Source organism: Phacochoerus africanus, chromosome 8 (assembly GCF_016906955.1).
Source record: "Phacochoerus africanus isolate WHEZ1 chromosome 8, ROS_Pafr_v1, whole genome shotgun sequence".
Classification (NCBI taxonomy): domain Eukaryota; kingdom Metazoa; phylum Chordata; class Mammalia; order Artiodactyla; family Suidae; genus Phacochoerus; species Phacochoerus africanus.
In genome coordinates, this window is record NC_062551.1 from 153,832,519 (window position 1) to 153,856,420 (window position 23,902).

The 23,902-nt window shown below is 43.9% G+C and overlaps 1 protein-coding gene across 5 annotated transcripts in view; it reads left to right on the forward strand.

Annotated features, from left to right (window-relative positions):
• Positions 1-23,902, forward strand: part of DAB1 (DAB adaptor protein 1) — a 1,219,211-nt gene that overhangs the window by 140,061 nt on the left and 1,055,248 nt on the right. The window lies entirely within an intron of this gene.

Sequence of the window (23,902 nt, forward strand, 5' to 3'; positions counted from 1 at the left end):
GCAGAAAAGTTTTGCCACCTCCTGGACTAGATGATATCTGAGTTCCCTTCTGGTTCTGATATTTGCAGCCTTTTTTTTTTTTTTTTTTTTTTTTCCCTACAGGCCCACCTGCAGCATATGGAAGTTCCTGGGCTGAGGGTCGAATAGGAGCTGCAGCTGAGGCCTACGCCATAGCCATGGCAACATGGGATCCAAGCTGCATCTGTGACCTACGCCAAAGCTTGCGGCAATGCCAGGTTCTTAACCCACTGAACAAGGCAATGGATTGAACCTGCATCCTCACAGAGATTACATGGAATCCTTAATCCACTGAGCCACAATGGGAACTCTGCAGACTGTGCTATCAGTTGATTTAATTAGTTACTTTTGACTAAAGATTTCTCTAGCTAGCCATTGTAGACATTTCATTTTATATTTTGTAGACATTGCATTTTTTATTATGTTAGATAAACTTTAACAGAGGGCTACAATGTATCTGGCACCACACAAAGTCCTGGATGATAGCTTAGTGCATTCACCCCATCTCCCCTTTCCTCTTATTAGACTGTGGGCTGCTTGTAGATCCATAGCAAGCGTGGGTGGGGGCTCAATCAGTGTTTCTTGAATTTACTAGATTGATTTCCAGTGGTTCTCAGCCTGAGTCAGTTCTGTCCCTCTAGGAGGTATCTGGAAAGGTAGGAAGGTGGTTTTGTTGGTTACAATGTCTTTAAGTTGCTACTGGAACATGGAGGGCATGGATCAGGGAAGCTAAACATCTCATAATGTGCAGAATGTTCCATTCAATGAAGAGCTGTCCTTCCCAGATGACAGTGTAGCCTCTGAAAAACACCCAGTAACCCCCAGTTCCTGCAGGTAAGCCCTCTATCTATTGCCAATTTTCCCATCCTTTTCTTGAGGTTACAATAATTTTTTTTTTTGAGTAATGTTTTACTACTCTAATGGAAATGCTGGTTGTAGGAAATATGAAAATGACTAGTTGAAAGGCTTTGAATGATGCTTACCAGGCTTTTCAGTTATTATTTTTATTGAGTTGTATGTATTCTAATTCATTAAATTCATTAAAGGAGAAAAAATGTCTTTGGGAATATTCACAGCCTACTATTTCCTATTATTATTCAAAAAACATAGCTTTTTCTTCTTCCAGTAAAAAGAAAAGTCCTTTTGGTAAATTGACATCTCTTGTTTTTCTGGAAAATTCCTCTTAAAGAATGTCCTTCTCTAAGATCTTGCTTTGAAAATAGGATTTGACCATGTCTGGATTAGAAAGTGGGGAGAAAGGAGAAGGCATCTCATAAAAGTTGTTCTAGGACTTTGGGGAAGACAGCAGGTTGGTTCCTGGTGGCCCACACACAATGAGGCCAAACTAACCCAAAAGTCAGAGTTTAGAGCAGAAGAAGATTTATTGCAGGGCCATGCAAGGAGACAGGTGGCTTTTGTTCCAAAAATGTCCCAAGCACCTGGAACCAAAATTGCAACACATTTTTAAAGGCAAGGTGAGGGAGGGGCATGGTTGGCTGTTGCAAAGTTCTTGGTGCAGGAATCCTTTGAAATTGTAGCTGTCCAAAGAAGTCAGGTCATGATGTTCCTGTAAGCCTCCAACAAGATACATGTATGTCAGAGAAGAGCTAAAGCAGAGGATATGGGGGAAGGGCCTTCCCTGGAAAGATCTCATAGGGTCCTGCTTGGTTACAGTGTCACTGTAAAGCTGCCTCCCCTGTAGAGAGTCAGGTGCTTTCTGGAGACCAGCTTGATCACACTCCCTTCTTCTTTCTTTATATTCTCTTTCCTCTCTCCATCAAACCACTCCTTCCTTGGCCCCATTCAATAGTGCATGAGTGTATTATGTGCACCACTGTGGGAGGCAGACTAAGTCGTGGGTGAAAATGGAGCCTGATAACTGGGTTTGGTTGTAGGTTCTACAACCAATTAGCTGTGTAGCTTTGGGGAAGTGGCTTAACCTTTATGTGCCTCATAGCCTCATCTCTAAACTGGGGATTAAATTAATTGCCCCATTAAAAAGCTAGAGGATCTTCAGAAGAGGCTCTGTCAGTAAGTAAGTGCAGAGTGAAAGTCTGCTGTTGCTGTGTGATACACAGTATGGGGCTATGTGTCAGAGCTGGAATGAACTTTGGGAGGGTCAGGTATCCCTGGGCCTTCCCACCTTGCTGTAGAGTCCTGGAGCACTAAGAAACCAACTCTCAGCCACTGTGAAGTGGAGCTCAGGGGTGGGGCTTTAGACCTCCAGCTCCCCTTTTGGATGCTCTATGTGTTTGCTCTTGTTTGGGATTCTGTGGAGGGAAAAAATGTTTCTATAACTAAATAAAAAAAAAGTTGAATTCATTGATCTATTTACATCTGCTGTATGTTCAAATGAAAATAAATTGCACAGGAGGGAAGTAACTTGCCTTCAGCCATATGTCCACTGAGTGAAAGATTAGAAACCAATCAAATAACAAATATTCGTTAGTGCTTCATACATGCCAGATACTGTCCTGGGCCTTAAGTTCAAAACCCTGTGTAGGATCCTCTGTGTTAAGTGCCCCCCTTACCCACTATGCAGCCAGCCCCACTTGAAGCCCCTCCCCAGAGACACTGATGTTCTCACTCTCTGGTCTGAACTGTGAACCTTGGTTCATTCTGGGTGCCTCTGCCCAGGGCATTGCAGTCCCCTTAGCCACTGACCTGCTGACTGGTTTTCCTTTCTGCAGCCTCACACAGATCCAGCACTAACTATTGTGTCCCCTACTCTGATCTTGACATCATTTTTATCCCCCTTTGATGATATTGTTTTGATACCCTGGACCAAGACCTTACTTCATTCTTTTGGTCCTTAGGACCCTTGACCTCAAGGCCAGGAACCACACCAGATCAGTCATTAATTCAATGAATATTTATTATGTGGCTACCTTGTGCCAGACATGTTCCAGGTATGGGGGTTATGGCAGTGAACCAAACGGAAAAAAATCTCTGCCTTCACTGGAGCGTACATCCTCATGGGTGATGACATTCAGTAATCAAAAATTTCTCCAAGTTCTTTCCACTTCAGTTTCCTTCTGTGTGAAATGGAGATAATAATAGTCCATACTCCATAAAGCTGTTTGGAAGTTTAAATTAGTGGTTATTTGTGGAGCTAACAAAAGATAAATATATATACTAAATATATAAATATATAATAAAAAAATATAAAAAAGGTAAATTAAAAATAGATTGGTAAGACGTAGGATAGATGGTTATGCACAAGAAGTAGAAAATAGTTCATTGTTTCCCCAAAAAGTGAATAGAATTACCATATGATCCAGTAATTTCTATTCTAGGTATACACCCAAAATAATTGATAGCTGGGGCTCAAATACTTGTATGCACATGTTCATAAGAGCTTTATTCACGATAGCCAAAAGGTTGAAACTCAAATGTCCATTGAAAAATGAATGTTTAAACAAAATGTGTTTACACACACACACACACACACACGGATATTTTTCAACCTTAGCGAAGAATGAAATTCTGACATGTGCTATAATATGGTTGAACCTTGAAGACATTATGCTAGAGGAAATAAGTCATACACCAAAAGACAAATCTTATCTGATTCCACCGGTATGAGGTAGCTAGACTAGGCAAATTCATAGAGATAGGAAGTAGCATGGTGGTTGTCAGGGTTCAGGAGGGGAGGGAGTCGTGAATTCTTGTTTTAGGAGTGTAGACTTTCCATTTGGGATGATGGAAAAGTTCTAAAAAAAAATGGGTGGTCAAGATGGTCTCTCGACATTCTAAAGGTACTTGAAGTCTGAATTGTATACTTTTAAAAGGTTAACATGGTCCAGTTGATGTGAACTGTATTTTACCACAATAAAACATATAAAAGAAAAGACTACAAAGGAAAATAATGTTTGAAAAGAAGGTAGTGTTGGAGTAATGGTGGGGAAATTATTATTATTATTATTATTATTTATCTTTTTAGGGCCACATCTACAGCATATGGAGGTTCCCAGGCTAGGGGTTGAATCAGAGCTGTAGCTGCCAGCCTGCCCCACAGCCACAGCAACATGGGATCCAAGTCACGTCTGTGACCTACACCACAACTCATGGCAACACCGGATCCTTAACCCACCGAGTAAGGTCAGGGATTGAACCTGCTTCCTCATGGATATTAGATTCATTTCCCCTGAGCCATGTCGGGAACTCCAAGAGATTAATTTTAAAAGGGAGGAACTGCTGAGAAGATGAAGCCTAAGAAAAGACTTTAAGAAGCCAGCTCTGTGACTCTCTGGGGGGAGCATGTCCCCAGGCAAGGGACTCCCCCAACCCCATGCAGGGGTAGTGTGGTGAGATAATTAGCATGGTTTGGTGTCTGGTGAAATCCTGGGTGTGAGTCCTATTCCACACTTTTTTCCTGCATGACCTTATGTAACAATCTTAACTTTTTTTATGCCTCAAGTTTCTGGGTTTTATAATGGGGAGAATAATACCTACCTCAGTCAATATTCAGTGACATAATGCCCAAGAGTTCCCTCTGTGCAGTGCCTGGTACCAGGCTGGTCTTTAGCAGTGGCCCAAACCTAGCTATTCTTCAATTTATGGCTAGCACCTGCTCCAATATGCTTGTTGGCATTTGTGCTGTATAGGTTGTTAAGTAGTTTGCTAACATCCCTGCCTGGCCCATAGTAAAAGCTGAATAAATAATTTTTTCTTGGTTCCTTGATTTTGATTCAGGCAGTGTTAACATGCTAGAGAGCCCTTACGGTACTTGGCACATCGATGATAATCAATAAATGTTAGTTTTTTTCACGTAGTTCATTTGTTATTCTTTTCCTATTCTCAAGATGCTTCTTATTTTACAGTTGGGAAGTCTAATAAAATGTGCAGGTAAGGGTTTGGGTTATCCCTGGAGACTCATGGAGGGAAGAGATAGGGCCTGGAGAGGCCTGGCAGAATTTTGTCAGTTTTGGACATGTTGTTCTAGCACATCATAAAATATTCATTCCTGAGAGGCGCATGTGAGACCTGTACTGAATCGCTTCTGTGTGCCCCCCATACCCCTTTCCTTCCTTCCCTACCCTGCTCTGTGCCTTGGGAGTCTGTCTTGTACGGACCCCCTCAACCAGTTCCTTGTCCTCTGTACTAGTTTGCTAGGGGTGCCATAGCAAAGCACTAGACTGCTGGTTTCAACAATAGAAATTTATTACCTCACAGTTCTGCAGGCTACAAGTCTGACATGAGGGTGTCTGTAGGGTTGGTTTCTCCTTGACTTTCAGAGGGCCACCTTCCCTCTTGACATGTCTGTGTCCAAATTTCCTGTTTCTATAAAGACACTGGTCATTTTGGATTAGGGTGCACCCTACTGATCTTATTTTAATTTAATTGCCTATTTAATGACTTAATCTCCATATAAAGATACAGTCTGAAATACTAGGGATTAGGACTTCAACTTGTGGATTTTTAAGGAACTCAGGGAGTTCCCTGGTGGCTCAGCAGGTTAAGGATATGGTGTTGTCACTGTAGTGGTACAGTTTTGATCTCTGGCTCTTGAACTTCCGCATGCCATGGGTACAGCCAAAGAGAAAAGAGGTGTGCAATCACAAATCAGCCCATAACATGGTCTGACTTCTGGTTGGGTTTGGCCAGTTTGGGAGCATCAGCAGGACGGTGGAGTTGAAGCAGAGTGAGTTGGGGTATTTACCCTCCTAGTTGTTGCCCTGTGATATCACGGAGGACTAAATATCCCAGATCCTGCCAGGCAGCCCTTTCCTCACAGCCCACAGCTCTCTCTCCAAGGTCCAGAGACCGCTCTTACCCCTGCTCCTTCAGAATGAGGATGATGATGGAGCCAGCACTGTGAACCCTGATGATTTCCCTTTACCTGCCCTATACCTTCTAAATAGGTCTTTTATTAAGCCCTACTCAAGGGGTCCAGTTGGAGGGTGTCATCTCACCTTTTCTAGCTGAGGCCCTGACTGCGGTCTGGGGGACGCAGAGAGGAAGGATTTTGTGCTAATGCTTATAATAGGCTTGGCCAGCGAAGGAGGTAGCCTCTGTATTCTCAAAGACCATGACTTCTCAGTGCTTTCTGTGGCATCTTCTACTGCTTGCACTGGAGGCAGCATGAAGCCTCAAAAGGAGTGGATGAGTTTGAGTCGCGAAGATCTGGACTGACCGGCAGCTCCTTCACTCACCATGGCATGATGGTAAGAAGGTGCCTTTATCTCTCTGATCCTTTCATTTCCCTGATTGTCATCTATGATGGAAGCCTCAGACATTGTATTGTGAGGGATTGATTACATTACATTAAACAAGAGAGCAAATGTTCAATAAAAGTTTCATCTTCTTCCCTGGCAGAACTGTATTTTGGAAATACCTCTGGGAGCCCTAACTGAGCAGAGGCAGCAAGGCAAGAGAGCCAGGGTCAGGTGTGGATGACCAGGTGGGTCCCATGTAGGCCCCCAGCTGGGTGCCTTTCCACTCTTTTCTGTTCCCTGCCCTGTTTCCCCAGTAGAGACAGTGGCAGAATCCTTCCTCTCCCCATAATGGCCACTGGGGTACAGACATCGGCTGCCTCTCCAGCCTCATCTGGTGCCTCCACCCCTCACCATCTGAACAGCATGCTGGCTTCTTACATTCCCTTCCATGCTTCCTGCTCTGCTTTGCCTTGAGGCCTCTACCCTCATCTTCATTCTGCCTGGGAGACCCATAGCTCTCTCAACCTGGCGATCTCTTGCTTATCCTTGGGAGCTCAATACCAACAGTTTTTCCCCAGAGAAGGTACCCATTTCCTGCCCCATGAGGATAAGCTCCCCATCATGTGTTTTTCCACCCTCAGAACATCTTCCTATCACTATTAGGATTGTGATTAAACCATTCACTTACAATGAATGGTTTACTTCTGTATTCCCCATTACAGGGAAGCTCCATCAGGGTAGGAACTGGGTCTTTCTTCTAACAGGCATGATGGCTGATAGGAGCAGACAGCCAGGTGTCTATTCAGCTCACCACTTGCCAGCTGTATAGGCATATGACTCTCTGTGCCTCAGTTTCCTCATTTAACTGGGGATACGGGTAGTACCTGCCTCATCGGGTCATTATGAATAATAAATGTGTTTGTAAATATAAAGTGCTCATTTCAGGGCCTGGCATGTAAAGAGTAGCAATTGCTGCTGAATTCTCAGTTGGTCACATACAGATATCTATAAGAATGAAAGGAGGTTAAGAGTGAGTATTGGGACAAGGCTAAGGTGAGGCCTGCCCATTTCCTTTGGGGTGTGCTTTGTCGATTGACAGTGTCAGATTCGCACGACAAGGCAGGCTCTCTGGTGACACAGTTATGCTGGGGGAGGTGCCCTGGACCATCCCATAAGCAGTGGAATCTCAGGGGTGAGCAGCCCGGCTGTCCCTCCTGGAAAGATGGCTGAGTGGCTATTAGGAGAGTGGACTTCTCCATGGCTGAAGCCAAGCAGCCCTGAAGAGAAGGTAGCCGAGACTTGGGGGTTTGCCTTCAAGATGTAGGTAACCTGGGAGATGTTTGGAGCCCACACATTCATTTTCTGTTTCTGTCTTCACGTAATTATTAGAGATCAGGAGTCCTAGTTTCTGGGTGTGTCTCCTGGCAGAAGTTCTTCAACCATCTCAATTTTCGGTTTCCTCATTCATTAAGTAAGGACGGTGACATATCACTGTCTTATTGATTACTTCTACAAAGGGTCTAATTACCTCATTAACAGATATGTAAATAAGTGTGTAAGCATGCACCGGCATACACATAGACACTCACACACAGGTTCTCAACACCACAGCTGAAATAGCTGTCACAAAGCACATGCATTAAGTCTCCTCTTGATTATTTATAGAAATCTCTTAGACCATTATTTATGATCAATTTACACCTCATTTACAAACAATTATAATAATCCTGATTATCAGCTTTCTTGGCTTGAAACAAATTAAAAATCGGTAGGCATGGTGGACTAAAAGGAACCGATGGAAAAGGGATGATATTGCCATAAACAGGGGGCGCAGATCCTGCAGAAGGAACATTAATGTTTAAATTCCAGTAGCTTGGGTCAGTATCTTTAAGGGCAAACACTCTTCAAAATCTCTTTGATGATGTTTTTTTTTGTAAAGCAAAAGCATTTTAAAACCAGAAGGACCCAAATAATGCTCTAGTTCAAAGCCCTTATTTTCTGGTGAGAATTTAAAGGTTTAAGGTGATGAAAACACAAAATTAGCCTGTAGCTGAGTTGGGGTCAGAGCCCCCACCTCCTCTTCTTCTAACTGTATTACTTTCTCCTTCCTAGTATTGGTCACCTCATGCATAGCTGACATCATTAAATGCCCAGATCTCTACTGGACACAGAGTCTCTGACCTCCAGAGACTTACACACTGTCAGGAATGTTTGTCTGCATGAAAGTTATTGCTAAATTATTAATACCTTTTTAGGCATTTTTAGATGTGATAATTGGTCCTTTCTGGCTCAACTCCTACTACATATATGCTGAGGACACAGAAATTGTCAAGACATTTTCCTTATGACTAGATTCATGGCAGTAAGTTTAAGGGTGGGATATTTTAAAATATCAAGCAGGAATACTTTGGCAAGTACTTACCATGTGCCTAGCACTGTGGGAATTTAGAATGATAGGGAAAAGAAAAAAGACTGGTGTGATTCCAGCTTTCCAGGAAATTATAATAATCCCGGAAAAAAAAAATGGTGGGAAGGGAGTTCCCATCATGGCTCAGTGGTTAACAAATCCGACTAGGAACCATGAGGTTGTGGGTTCGATCCCTGGCCTCACTCAGTGGGTTAAGGATCCAGCGTTGCCGTGAGCTGTGGTGCGGGTTGCAGATGTGGCTTGGATCCCGCGTTGCTGTGGCTCTGGCATAGGCTGGTGGCTACAGCTCTGATTAGACCCCTAGCCTGGGAACCTCCATATGCCATGGGAGTGGCCCAAGAAATGGCAAAAAGACAAAAAAAAAAAAGTGGGAAGGAGTCTCTAGGCAAGGCGACTGCTGAGGTGGAGAGCCTGGACTTGGAAATCTACAGTGTCCTGAGACCAAGCTTTCCTGTGACCTATGGACATATGTCTAATATGGGTGCCTTATCTGTCAAGTGATAATAATAACACCTAGGGTTGAGAGCCTTAAAGAAAATAATGTTTATCAAGTATTTAGTACATTTCCTAGAACACAGTAAATACTCAATAAATACTAGTTTTAGGGTTTCCAGTTGTACGGTAGAAACTGGGTATATGTAGAGTTTACACATCAGACATTTATTGAGTGCCTGTTCTGGTACCAAGCTCTGTGCTGGGTGATGAGAATAAGGAGGTCAATAACACAGACCACGTCTGAGCAGGAGTTAACAAACTGCAGCCCTGGGGCCAAATCCCACCCAGGCCCTATTTCTATAAATAAAGTTCTCCTGGCAGAGTTGAGCAGTTGTTAACAGACTCTATGCTCTCCCTAAGCCTGAAATCATTCCTACAGAAAATGTGTGCCAAGCCTTAGTCTAGAGACTTGCTACTCTAAGTGTGCTCCGTGGACCACAGCCTCAGCATCATCATCAGCTGGGGGAACTGATAGTGTTACCTCAAACAAGTTCATGTGCTTGACCCACACTGAAGCCAAACAAACCGAAATGTTGGATTTTGGAGCAGAGAAAGGTTTGTTGTGGGGCCATGCAAGGAGATAGGTGGCTCATGCCCCCAAATTCCCGAATTCCCCAAAGAGGTTCAGCAAAGTGCTTTTACAGGCAAGGTCAGGGATGGGCATGGTTGGTTGTTGCTAACTTTCTGGTTTAGGATTCCTTTATTCTTGCAGCTGTCCATGTAGGTCAGATCATGCTATTCCTGTAAACCTCCAGCAAGACAAATATTACTCTCTGTTCTGCAACTTTTTATCTCTATATAAATGGAAAAGTGTTATACACTTAAAGGTCAGAGCCTTGAGAATGGGCTATCCTGTATATTTCAGGCTATAGGCAACATTTTTACCCGGAAGCAAAAGCCATAGAATACAAAGGTTAAAGTAAAAGAAACATCTAGTGTGGAGTCATATTTGTTCTTCCCTTTTACAATCGAAATGCAAACTTTCAGGGCCCACCCCAGACCTTCTGAATCAGAATCTGCATTTTAAAGCAGAGAGTTCTTCAAATGCACAGTCAAATGGAACAGGCCCTGCACTAGTGGAAGTCAAAGACTTTTAAGTAACTTACCTGGTGAGTGAATAGTGAAGTGCACTGTGAACAGTGAGATACCCCACCTGGAGAGGCACAGTGGAAAAGCCTCATGGTAGAGGTGGGTATAGGGACCATTTAGTTTGTGGCAGGGGCTAGACTAAATTTTTACGTGTAAGGTCTAATTTAGTCCTGACAGTGGTTAAAAAGAAGGTAGTATTTTTAACCTCAGTTGTAAAAACCCAGACTTAGACGAGGCGATTTTAACCCAGGGTTTCAGGTAGTGAATGGTCTAGCTGGAGTTTGAATTCTGGTCTCCCAGACTACCAGCCATTTGCTTATTATCATCATGTCTTTCTGCTTCCTAAAAGCAACACAAAGGAGGGAGTAAGGAGGGATTTCAGAGAAATCTTCAGAATTGGCTCAATGCCTACATCAGTCAGAGTCCAATCAGGAAAACAGAATCCGTTCAAAGAATGAAAAACAGGGAATTTACTGTTTCAAAGGATTGGTTACATGGTGATGGAGGAGCTGGAAAACCATCAGGATACTGGGAGGCATTCTGTGATTGGTGACAGCAGGAAGCTGTTACCCTCCTTAGCTGGAGGGACAAAGTAATGGAATGATGTTACTGCAGCCAGGCAGCGAAAGTCACTATGGAGCAGCTGAACCCCAGTGGACCTCTCCAGTGGGGTATCTGGCCATGGGGACACAGCTGTGGGCATTGCTGCTCAAGGCAGAGCTGGAGGGAAGTAGTGGGTTTCTCCCTCTCACCCACTGTTTCACCACTTGCTAAGGTGGGAGCCCAGAAAAATATGGCCTGTGGGGATCAGGATTCTGTGGTAGAGAGCAGAACTAGCAGAGGGCTGTGGAAAGGGTGCAACAGAGTGTGAGATATTTAGGAGGAGCACATTTGAGGCAGCAGGAATTAATAAATGTGTTTACACTGAATCAACTCATTCAACAAAAAAGTCCCTTACCTAGAACCCTTACTTATGCTTCAGGATATAGCTCAAGTGCTGCCTCCTCCAGGAAGTCTTCCTTGACCAGCACCCAGGTGTGATAGCCCTTATCCCTAGGTTTCCTCTGCCAGAGAAATTGCCTCCTTGCTAGCCCAGCTGCTCCCCTGATTCTGACCTGGCCTGTGTCTCTTTTATATGTGTCACTCCTGTAGTGCTCAGCTAAGTACTTTGCATTTGGCTGAATTGTCCTTTTTTTTTTTTTTTTTCTTTTTCTCTTTTTAGGGCTGCGTATACAGCATGTGGAAGTTCCCAGGCTAGGGGTCAATTTGGTGCTGCCGTGATGGCCTACACCACAGCTGCAACAATAGCAACACCAGATCCAAGCTGCATCTATAACCTACACCACGGCTTACGGCAAGGGCAGATCCTTAACCCACTGAGTAAGGCCAGGGATTGAACCTGCATCCTCATGGATGCTATTAGTTGGGTCCTTAACCTGCTGAGCCACAATGGGAACTTCTGAATTGTTCTTCCAAATGAGTAGTAGGTGGAAGGATTGAGCCCAAGGATTTGGAAGTGGGAACTGGGGGCTAAAAGAGCTAAAAGTAAGACAGATGTCCACCCTAAGAAGATGGTAGTTTGGGTTAAGAGCAGGAGAGAGAGAAATGGGTATGGGTTAGAGCCCAGATTCTGAAGACTATATTTATTTACTTATTTATTATGCTATAACTTATATTTATTTGCAGGCAGATACTTGCTATCTATGACGGTTTAAACAATATACAGATAATGTAGGTAAAACTCTGAAAACTTAGAGATAATGTGTAAGCACAACAGGGATTAAGATGCTAATGTTGGGGAGGGTTACCCAGAGAACCTCAAAGACATGATAACAAATCTTGTCTTTAGGATCCTTCCCAAAATAGATCGCTCTACAGTCCTGTGTTAGCGAACTTAAGACGGTTCTCGGCAGGAAGAGTCTCTATACGCGCATCACTTGTCATTAATGTCATTGGGGATTAATATGGGACATGATGTAATAAGGTACATAAATCCAGTGTCAGTAATTCCCATGGAGATGTTGAAATAAAGGAGAATTTCAACATGCAAATTCTCCTGGGTAGCTTTGAAACTGTTCCTGTCGTGGCTCAGTAGTTAATGAACCCGACTAGGATCCATGAGGATTCGGGTTTGATCCCTGGCCTCTCTCGGTGGGCTGAAGACCCGGGGTCGCCGTGAGCTGTGGTGTAGATTGCAGATGAGGCTTGGATCCCAAGTTGCTGTGGCTCTGGCATAGGCTGGCAGGTGTAGCTCTGATTGGACCCCTAGCCTGGGAACCTCCATTATGCTGCCGGTGCAGCCCTAAAAAGCAAAAAAATAAAAATAAAAAATAAAACCGTTCCCACTAGAGCTTGGTCAGCATGAAGGTCAGTGTGATCCTATAGAAAAGAGTCATACTTCCCCTTCTTACAAAACTTACTAACAGATACCTCAGAAGATTATCCATTGCCTCTTCCTGTAAAGTTTCCTACTATAACCATAAGAAGTGGTGAATATGGGAATTATAATGTGATGGCTATTCATTTAAACCCAGATTCAGGTTATGGCTTCAATTTTATTTTCTGATGGAAGAGCTGTGATTCTTAGGGCCTGATAACTCTGGACACGTGATGCTATCAGGCTGCAGATCAAAAACAGCAGACATGGGAGTTGCTGTTGTGGCTCAGAGGGTTAAGAACCCAGCTAGTGTCCCTGAGAAGGTGAGTTTGATCCCTGACCTCAGCGGGTTAAGGTTCTGACTACATTTAAATGCCAGCGGACAGGAGCCGAGTGATAAACAAAGGGGCAATAGGGGCCTTAACAGAGGAGAACAGAAAAATAAGGTGCAAGAAGGTAAGTATTGATGTGTCCCAGATCCTGCAGGCAGTAGGACCAAAAGTGGCCTTGAGGCCAGGTCTCCACCCTAAGGCACAGGACCTTCTAGCCCCCTCTCCCCTGCCCCTTCTCTTTCCCTCCAGGGGCACAGGAAGGGGCATGTGGCTGCCTCTCCAAAAAGACTTGTTGATTGAGTGATTGAATGAAACCATGTCGTCTTGATTCTTTTTCTGGAGTTCAGCCGCTTGTTTAAACGGTGTTTTTCTGACCCTGCTTGGCATTTCAGCCACACAACATCAGTGAGCCGCGTGTTGTTACACATCAACAGAGCACCTCCTCTCCTCCCTGCCTCCCCCACGCTGGTTCTTGGTGTCCGAGATCAAAGAGAAATAATGTTCAAACCACAGATGAAGAAACAAGCCCGGCTGCCTTTGATGTCAGGCAGCAGTGCTGTAATCTGCGCCCCCCGACTTGCTTTTACAGCCGATGCAATTTGCAGCTGCGATGTGGAGTCTAGGTAATTGTTTCTCCAACCCAAACACCACTAGTATTTTTTATTTAAGTGTAAATTTTCATTTGGCTAAATAAACAGTTCCTGTCTGCTCCCAGCGGATGGTGGCCCTGAAACACGGCAGGACTGGGGGGTTTTCAGGAAAACAGAGACCAGGTAATCAGGAAGGTCTAACAAGAGGCCATTATGTAGAGTACACCCTTCTTTAACTTTCCCTTTTATTGGAATAGTGTAATTTCAGTTTCATAAATACTAAAAGGTTTACTGCTGGGCACTGGGGTTATCCATCTGATTCACCTCTGAAATTAGGGCTGCTGTGTCCCCTGCAATGTCTCTTTTTCTCTAATATCACTTTAGCTACCTTTAGGAACCAAGCCAGGATGTAAAGAATTCAGACCATTTAACTTTTTGCAAGGTCAGATGGCTCATCATTCCTAATAGGGAACATTGAAAACCTTTTTATTGAGGGGCAATTTTTCTTCTAATATATCTCTCCTTCCAGAAACAGTTGCAGTCAAAGACATTAACTTAAAACCTTAATCTTTGCTCAAGATAATAATAATAGTAGTAGCAGCAGCAATAATAGTGGCAGAAAAACGCCATGCTCTTGTAAACATATAACAGACCCAGTCCTAGGCACTGCTGGGTGCCCACTATCTCGTGGAACCCTTGCAACAATTCTGCTAGGTAGCTATTTTTGCTCTATTTTGCAGAAGAGGATGCTGAGGCTCAGGGACATTAAATGCCCCCTCCCCAATTATACAGTAAGAGAGAGGCAGAACCAGGATTGGAGTCATTGTTTCTCTATATGCTATTGCTTTTCTTAGGATATAGTGTGAATTGTCACAAGACCATAAATTACTATCAAGTCAAAAGCAATGGTACGTGGTAGGGAGTGGAGCCTACCTAGGGAGGGGGCCCATGCCCCATTTTGCTGATTTGTGACTTATAAAGCACTTGCTGCTGAGTTATCAGGGGCTCTTCCCTCTTCCTGGAAGGTCCTTCCCTCTGTGCTGCCCTCCTCCTGCTGCCCTGGATTCCTTCCCAGGGATTCTTCCTTCATCTCCTCACTGGTCCCTCCCTCCCATGCTGTGTTTAGCTACTTTCATAGTCTTATGACATGGTCACATTGCACTGTAGCCCTGACTGTCATGTCCACCAGACAGTGAACTCCTTGAGGGCAGAGACATGTCTTATTTGATGCCGTATCCCAGTGCCTGACACAGTGATTGCTGCAGGGATGATGCTCAAGAAACATTTATTGAATGAATGAAGTGAATAAAGAAACAAATAGATGAGCAATCTACTGTCTTGCCATTGACATGGTTAATATCATTCCCCATGTTATCTGGGAGGGTGTACTCTAGAATCACAATTAATTCCTAGAATAGGTGTGTCTGACTTTCCTATTTGCTATTCTAAGATGGTATCAAGACGATGCTCAACCTTTCTTCCTAATGGCTAATTTCCCAAAGGTTCTATTAGAGAAGATACTGGAGTTCCCACTGTGGCTCAGCAGCAACTAACCTGACTAGTATCCATGAGGACACGGGTTTGATCCCTGGCCTCGCTCAGTGGGTTAAGTGTCTGGCATTGCCACGAGCTTTGGTGTAGGTCACAGACATGGCTCGGATCCTGCATTGCTGTGGCTGTGATATAGACCAGCAGCTGCAGCTCTGGTTTGACCCCTAACCCAGGAACTACCATATGCTACAGATGTGGCCCTAAAAAGCAAAAAAGATGAAGAAGATATGACAGGTGCTCCCAAAGAACTTCATTTATTACTTAATCAGAAGATGAGTTTTTTGTTTTTTGTTTTCTTTTTATGGCCACACTTGTGGCATATGGAAATTCCCAGGCCAGGCGTCAAATCAGCTGCAGGTGCGGCCTTCACCACAGCCATAGCGATGCTGGATCCCTAACCCATTGAGCGAAGCCAGGGATCAACCTGTGCCCTCATAGAGACAACACTGGCTCCTTAACATTGGGCCACAACTTTTTTTTTTTTTTTAATCTTTCTAGAGCTACACCCATGGCATATGGAAGTTCCCAGGCTAGGGGTCAAATCAGAGCTGCATCTGCCAGCCTACACTACAGCCACAATAATGCCAGATCTGAGCCATGTCTGTGACCTACACCACAGCTCACAGCAATGCCGGATCCTTAATCCACTAAGCAAGGCCAGGGATCAAACTCACATCCTCATGGATACTCGTCAGGTTTGTTACCGCTGAGCCACAATGGGAACTCCCAGAGGATGAGTTTTTATAGGAGTGCAAATGCCCACAACACAGAGCACACAGCAGATGCCAGATGAACGCAGATCCTTGTCTTCCACCTGTATTCCTCTCAGTGAAACGTCCCTTTCCTATGTCTCATTTTTTCAATGTCTTTCAAAATACTCTCCATAAAATTCTTAAGGCAAAGCTCTGTTCAAACAATACCTAAATCTTCTAAGGTTAGAGATGAGAAATCTAAAATAAGAACCTCTACTTGGGGAGAGATTGGAATCCTCTATTTTCATTTCTGAGCTGTGTGTTCTCTGTTTTAAACTCTGGTTTAAGTGCGGGACGGACCCAGCTTTCTCTCTTGATCTTCTTAGCATAGTAATGCCAGGCTGACATTTACACAAGGAACTTTACGATACATGCTCGGAGAATGAACTGGAGGAAATGGTTGATAAAAACAGAGTAAAAAGAGTCATATGTTTGCCTTCCCACTAGAATGTGAGCTCCAAGAAGGCAGGGACTATCTTTAATTCATGTTTACCTGGCATTCACCTGGAACACAGGGCAGGGGTGGGGGGGGAATTCAATAAATAGTTGAATGAATAAATGAGTGAATAGATGAATGTAGAAAGAATGAATCAACTACACATTGAAAAGCTTGACTAGGCCTTGACGTCACTTAGACGTTGTCATTTAGGCCTTGACAGATTTGTGCACGTTTCTTTTCCTTTCTTCTTTCCTCTCTTGCTCTGTTTTTCCATCTCAGCTTCCTGGCTCCAAGTGATACATTCTACTTCCTGACAGAGCAGACTGCCTATCCTGCCCTGGGCTGAAATCCTAGTCTCAGGTCTACCTACCCTCAAGCTCCTCTCACTCAGTCTGGTTTCCTGTTTGGGGATGATGCTTAACTCACAGCTGATTGGCCCGGCAGGTGTGATTGGCATTCACTGAGCCCCAGTGTCAGATGGAGCCCCTCCAGTCTGAGATTCTTCCCATTTAGGGAGCCTCCTGGAAAAAACCTGTTTGTCCCTGTGACCAAACAGGCATATAATGAGAATTGATATATGGGCAGTAGCAGGATGGTAATCTTTTATTTTCAGGTTCTGATTAACTGATTCACAGTAAGTTTTCCTTCTTAAAGTGCTACTCCATAAAGTGCAAACTGCCTTTAGATGGGCATACCTGGAGAGTAACAAGGCTCAGAACATAGCTACTGAGTTCCCATTACAGGGCCTGGGATACAATGAAAGATGCTATACCTGATGCCTTCTACCTACTAAGCCCCTTCATACGCTATGATATTCAGTTCTCGTTGCTTCCATACAATTGTTTCCATCGTATATTTGAAGAACTTGAGTCTTGGAAAAGTTATGCATTTTGCCTAAGTTATGCATGGCCAGGAGGTGATTGAGCTAGAATTTGAACCAGTGAGTATGATTCCAAAGCTCATGCTCTTTGCACCCCTCAATGACCTTGCAGTGTATAATGGTCCTGTCTGTTGGGAGGTGCTATGAAGCGCTAGATGCCAAGGACCGTTGAAGCAAAGGGGCAGAAGAGCAAATGGAAGACATTTTACTGGGCTTTGAAGGATGAATAGCACTTTGTGGGCCAGAGAACAAAGGGGAGAGAGTGCCAAGTAGAAGGAATAGCGTGGGCAAAAGCACAGAGGCGTGGGAATGCAGGAATGCCCTATTCAGGAGTGGTGAACAAGAAACATGGGGTTGGATGGCTGAGGTGGTGGGAATACAGGTGGCAGCCAGCAGTCAGAGAGAGGATTAGAGAAGGTTAGACCCTTAGAAGCTCAAAACTTTCATCTGTGGTTAATGAGCTGTCATAAAAGACTTCCAAACATCAGATCAAGTGGCTGGATGATTCCTTCTCCACAGGGCCTAATATTAATGGGGGAACTGCACACAGAGTGACAGAAGGATGGGAGAAAGGGTGTGAGTGGTGGACATCTTTCAGCAGAGTGCTTTAAATCACTCCTGCTACCTCTGCAGGTGGAGACGTCACACCAAGCAATGTGCTTTAAACAACTGTGCATATGTGTATATGTATATACAGGTACACATGTCGTGACAAAGGTCAGTTAAAGGTGTTGAGCTTGAACTTTGATCCCTGGCGGTGGCCTTGCCGAGGGAGGTCGGCCCATAACACACAGCGGCTCTGCTAATGAATTCCTTTCCCGGACCCCCTGTATGAAATGCAGCCTAATGAGAGTGATGATTCTGCCCCATGCAGGGCAGACTCGGAAAAGAGCGCCTTGTCATCGTCTAATTAAAAACATTTAAGTACTTTAGTGGAATATGTAACACCACCCCAATAAGAAAAGCGGAGGGGGGTTGGAGCCTTTAGGAGAAAACACTTTCATTTTGCTGGGAGAATTTAGTGCTTTTTAAGGGAGACCCAGTGTATCTAAAATGTGAGGTTTTGAATTAAGAGACATTAAAATATCAAGATTACCTTGAGCCACTGGATCTCTTGCCTACACAGAGGGCAGCAATTTCATAGTATTTGCCTTATTTTTTGAGAAGGAAACTTCAATCCAGAGGATTCTAGAATGGATCACATAGGGAAGGCAGGGATAAACCCAGTTCCTCCAGTTGTCCAGTCCCACTGCTTCTAGGTAACAGGCAACTTCATAAGCCAATATCCTCTATAAAAAAAGGATTCATTTTTTTCCCTCCTGATCAAATACCATTCTTTCATTTCAGTGGCCCTCGTTAAATGCCTAATACAAAATCCCAAGTGTATTCCACCCATCTTCTTCCAAAGGCAATCTCACTGTCATATAACAAAATGCACCCCCACTGTTAACTCACTTGTGTGATGCTGGCCTGTGTGTATATGCGACTTTTTCACACATGTTTTCTCGGGCCTAGTCATTATCACTTATTCCACAGTTCCTGTGATAATCTCATATTTATACAACTAAATATTGTGTGTGTGTGTATATATATATATAATTTTTTTCTCTTTGTCTGAGGTATTTATTTCTCTATTTTACAAAGGAACTTAGGCTCAGGAAAGCAGGTCCAGCTTACCTGGGGATCCACTGGCCAGTAACCAATGAGCCTCAGGCTTGAACCTGGGCTTCTGACAAATAAAATGTAGGCTTTCCCACAGCATCATGGTACCCCCGGAACTCAGAGGGGAGTCTGGTTCCAGTTCCCGGTTTCCATCTTGAGATTGAAACTACGTAGCTCTTACTGCAGCTGCAAGTACAGCCTTTCTTTACACCTGGGTATGTTTCATCAGTGATCCAGCCTTTAAAACAGGACTGTTTCTGAACAACCCTGGCCCACTCTCCTCTCCCTGTAGCAGAAAGGAAAACAGGAGTTCCTCTTGTGGCTCAGCAGGGTAAGAACCCAACACAGCATCCATGAGGATGCAGGTTCAATCCCTGGCCTTGCTCAGTGGGTTAAGTATCTTGCATTGCTGTGAGCTGTGGTGTAGGTCACAGACATGACTCAGATCTCATGTTTCTGTGGCTGTGGCATAGCCTGGCAGCTGCAGCTGCGATTCGACCCCTAGCCCAGAACTTCCATATGCTGCAGGTGCGCCTGTAAAAACGAAAAATAAAGGGACACAAAGGAGAGAGTGGTACCCAGTTACATGCACAGGCAAAGCAGAAGAGAAAGAGGGAGGAAGCCCTCAGCTTCATATACATCCCTCCACCCCAATTCTAAAGCAGAGAGGCAATAACAATAATGACAACGGTAATAATAATAGCTCCCCTATACGGTAGCGTTTACTAAAGTTTCTCTTGTGCCAGGAACATCTCATTCGATCCTCTCAACAATCGTATTTATTGCCATTTTACAGATGAGGACATCAAGGCTTTAAAACGCAAGATTTTAAAAAAGCTACTTAAAGGCTTTAAGTATGTAGGGTTTTTAAAATTTATTATTTATTAAAAATTTGTAGTGAACTATAGTTGACATACAATATTGTATTAGTTTCAGGTATACAATGTAGTGATCTGACATGTATATACATTATGAACTGATGACCATGATAAATCTGGTAACTATATGTCAGATTGAAGCAAAATATGTAATTTTTCGGGTGGCGATTTGGAGGCCCCACCTATGGCCCCTGGAGATCTCTGACGTCATTTTCTCCTCACTGCCCTTTCTCCCGCCACGGTGAACCTTTTGCTCTTCCGCCGGCACCGTGAGCAGGTAACCTTAGCCAGGGTTTATACTATTCTCCCCGCAGCATTCTGAGCTGTTCTGCTTGAACAGATATTCACGGCATGCCCCCTCACCTCATGTTGGTTTCCTCTCAAATGTCACCTCCTCGGGAAGCCTTCCCTGACCACCACCAGTGACTCCCCCTTCCTTCAATGTTGCCTAATTTTTTTTTTTTTTTTCGGAGTCATTATCCTATATGTCATGGACATCTCTGTACATTGGGTTCTCTAGAACATAAACATCAGAAGCAGCAATTTTGTCTGTCATGGACTGATGCTCCCTCAACACCTAAAATAGTCTTCCTGCTTGCCCCGTAAAGAGCATTCACCTATCTGTAAATGTATGACTCAGTGTTATTGTAAGTTGGTTTTTATTGTGAGAAGGTCCACATAATTGAATTCACAGGATACAGACTCAGTGTGCCATATTGACTCATCCATCCTTTCCCTCATTCAGTGCTTTCTGAGGTTCCCTGCAGCCACCGCGCCCCCCCCCCCCCCGCCCCCGCTCCCTTGATGCCAGGCTTTGTGAGGCAGAAACAGAGTGCATGGAAGAGAAACGCCACTAAAAAGGGGAAGTGCTGTGCTGTGAAGGGCACCGGGAGACGGGGGATTCCTGCCCAAGGAGGAAAGTGTGGCCTCTGCCCCCAAGACCTCTGTTGGATAAATGAAAGGTCACCTTCAGGATGAGTCTGCTTATTCTGTGATTAGGAAAAGCAAAAGAAACGATCAGCTGATGAGACTTTTTCTCTGACCAGGAGTATCCCTCACCTGGAGGCTGGAAGGGAAAAAGATGAAATGTATGTGATTCCACTCTGGGGGCTGAGGAGAAGGAAACAAGGTCTTGTGCTGTTTTATTGACACCCAAGAAAGCCACTTGTCAAAAAAAAAAAAAAATCACAACTTTGAGCTCTCTTGAAGTGGGTTCATTTTCTCCTCTAAACCACTTGATGGGTTTTTGCCAGAGAGGAAAAACTGTCTACACACTAGCCTCAATAATCGCCGTGATCCCTGCTTCTTGGCGCTTTCAGAGGATGAGTGTCCATGTTTCTCGCCCTAAGCTCACCAAGCCGGGGGCACTGGCCCCTGCCTCTCACTCTTTCATGTCTTATTCTCCTGCACAGAGGATTGCGCTCAGCAGTCCCCTGAAAGATCTGTGCTGTGCTGTGTCCCCTCTTCAGTTATCTCTCTAAGCCCCTCCTTCTGCCTGGAATGCCCTTCTGCTCTTCTTCCTTTGACTATCTCCCCTACCACCCTTATCATTCTTTAAGGGTTCAGCTCAGGTGAAACCTCCTCCAGGAAGCTCTCCCTGACTGCTTTGCATCCCACCCTTTCTGTTGCCCACATGCCCACTTCCGGTGTCCCATAGCACCCTCAGAGTACCTTTGACTCATCCATCTTTTTTTTTTTTTGCTCTAATTTGTCTCTGTACTCATGTCACCTCCCTCACTAGACAGGAAGCTCTTTGAGGAGAGGAAGTCTGTTTATTTTTGTCTTTAAAAAAAAATTTTTTTTTGTCTTTTTATGGCTGCACCAGTGGCATATGGAGGTTCCCAGGCTAGGGGTCGAATTAGAGCTGTAGCCACTGGCCTACACCACAGCCACAGCACCACAGGATCCAAGCCGCGTCTGTGACCTATACCACAGCTCTTGGCAATGCTGGGTTCTTAATCCATTGAGTGAGGCCAGGGGTTGAACCTGTGTCCTCATGGATGCTAGTCAGATTCATTTCCACTGAGCCACAATGAGAGCTCCTTAAATCATTTGTTTTTGTGTGCCAGCTTTCTTGAGGCCCTGGTATTGAATGCTGAACTAAGCCTTTGCAGGCTGGTTAAAAACTTATAGGTGATCCTTTATTTCCATAAAGGTACTTGCTTACCCCGGGATGGTTTTGGGGTATAGCTAGAGCAGTGATTCAGAGAACTTAAAGGATAAACAGATTACCTGCAAGCCACACTGGATTTGGTATAAATGTTCCACATCAGAATGAAAACCAGGGAAAAGACACCTCCAACATGGCATGCCTGGGAGGCAGGAAATCTGGACTCTGGTCTTGCTGTGTAACTGTGGATAAGTCATGGCCCTTCTCTGGGCTTCTCTTTCCTCCTCTGAAAAAAATGAGCACATGGGCTGAAGACGGCTGGAATCTTCAGGATCTTAAATCCTACAATTCTGTGATATGTCTCATGGTTACACATTTTTCATGCACTCAAAGTTTGTATAACCATTTCAGTGTCTTGTAGTAGTGAAAGGTACACTCCTTTACTGCTTTCCAAACTATCAGGCTAGGAAATGCAAGCTTCTGACCTCAGCAGATAAACTTAGAAATCTCCACCAGTCATATTTTAGTGCATTTTAAATAGCGCATTTAAAGAGAGGTGGGGAATTATTCATTCACTGCTGTTTAAGGCTCAAAATGTAGATTTTATTCTTTGTATTGCATTTTCCTACATAATTTCTCATTTCCTTTGTATTTTCTCAGTAAATCTTACCAGCATCCCTATGAGGTAGCCAAGATGGGCAACTAGGTAGCCCTTAGTGGCATTCACCAAAAATTCTTGCTCTCCATTCTTCTAAGAGCATAATAATTTATGGCCTGCAGTGGTTGGGGGGTATCATGCAACCAGTTCTGTTTAAGGAATTGTGAGCTTCCAGAAATAATGATTGTTAACTTCAAGCTGAACATTTAAGTGAACGTATGAAGCCATCTTGGGTTTTCTGTTTTCTTTGCCAAGGTGTCCAGAAATGTTCTAATCAGTGGCAGTTCCATCAGCCTAAGTCCTGGAGTGAGAGTAATGCAGAGAAAAGCCCCTAAATGAATTGGGGAAGACACACAGCATAAGCAAAATCATCTTTATTGAAGTACTGACATATTGGTGCTATTTTCTGCTGCATCCCCACTTAGCAACTGAGTCAGCCACTAGCACCATTTTCACATGGAGAAACTGAAGCTTAGTAAACTAAAATAAACAGTCTTTTCTTTGTAAGTGCCCCATGCTTGGGATTTGAACTTGAGTCTTCTGACTCCACATTAGTTCTATTTTCCCTACACTGAACAGTTACCTTAATTAGTGTTAGGTATTAGACTTGAGTTCATTTGAGCTCACCTTGTGGTTCCTGGGTTTCATCAGTCTTTGGAAGATACAATAGGAGGGTAATAAGATCACAGGCTTTGGAGTTAAGCAGATATAAACTTGAGTCCTGGCTCTGGCAATTATTGGCTTCGTGTCCTTGGCATGTTGCTAGAATGTGGTCTCTTAAGTCTTCTCATTCAACCAAGACTGTAGAGGGTATGATTCTTCATAGTAGGGAAAATGTACCACTAATGGTATAGTAAGTATCAAGCATCAGTGGCAGTATGGGTAGATATTTTGGGGTGGAGTCTGCTTAAATCAGAGAGGAAGAGTGATTTGCCTGAGGTTATTCAGTAAGTGGCAGAGCCTCAATCGAAACCCAGACCTCTCTCATTCCTTCCAGTCTTTCTCACTCCTCTAAGATGAAACTAGCTCTGCTAAAACCCTACATCAGTGAGGAAAGAGAGGCACGGCCTGATTTTAATGATTGACTTCAACGTGGAGAGCCTTCCCATTCTGTTCCTGTTTGCCTTCAAGCTTCAAGTTGATTTATTCTTTGAATATTTCTCTCCTTTATCATACTCTGGCTTAGCATTGAGAACAGCAGGCATTGCCTTGGCAAGGTTACAGGATAAACTTGCTGCTTTTAGGACATCTGCATCCAACATAATCTTTATTTTTTCTCCCTTGGGCATAATCTTGGAAAAACACATCTGTTATTCCGGGTGCTTACCTGGCTGGGCTTATTTTTTCTCCTTTGGATGGAGAAGTGAGGAAGAATTTTCACACCCTCTGAAGTCACAGACCCTTTGTGTATTTAAAACATACAAACAAACAAACTCTCAGAATCTTGATTGAGTCATAAAGTTTTATGAGAAAGATGAGAGCACC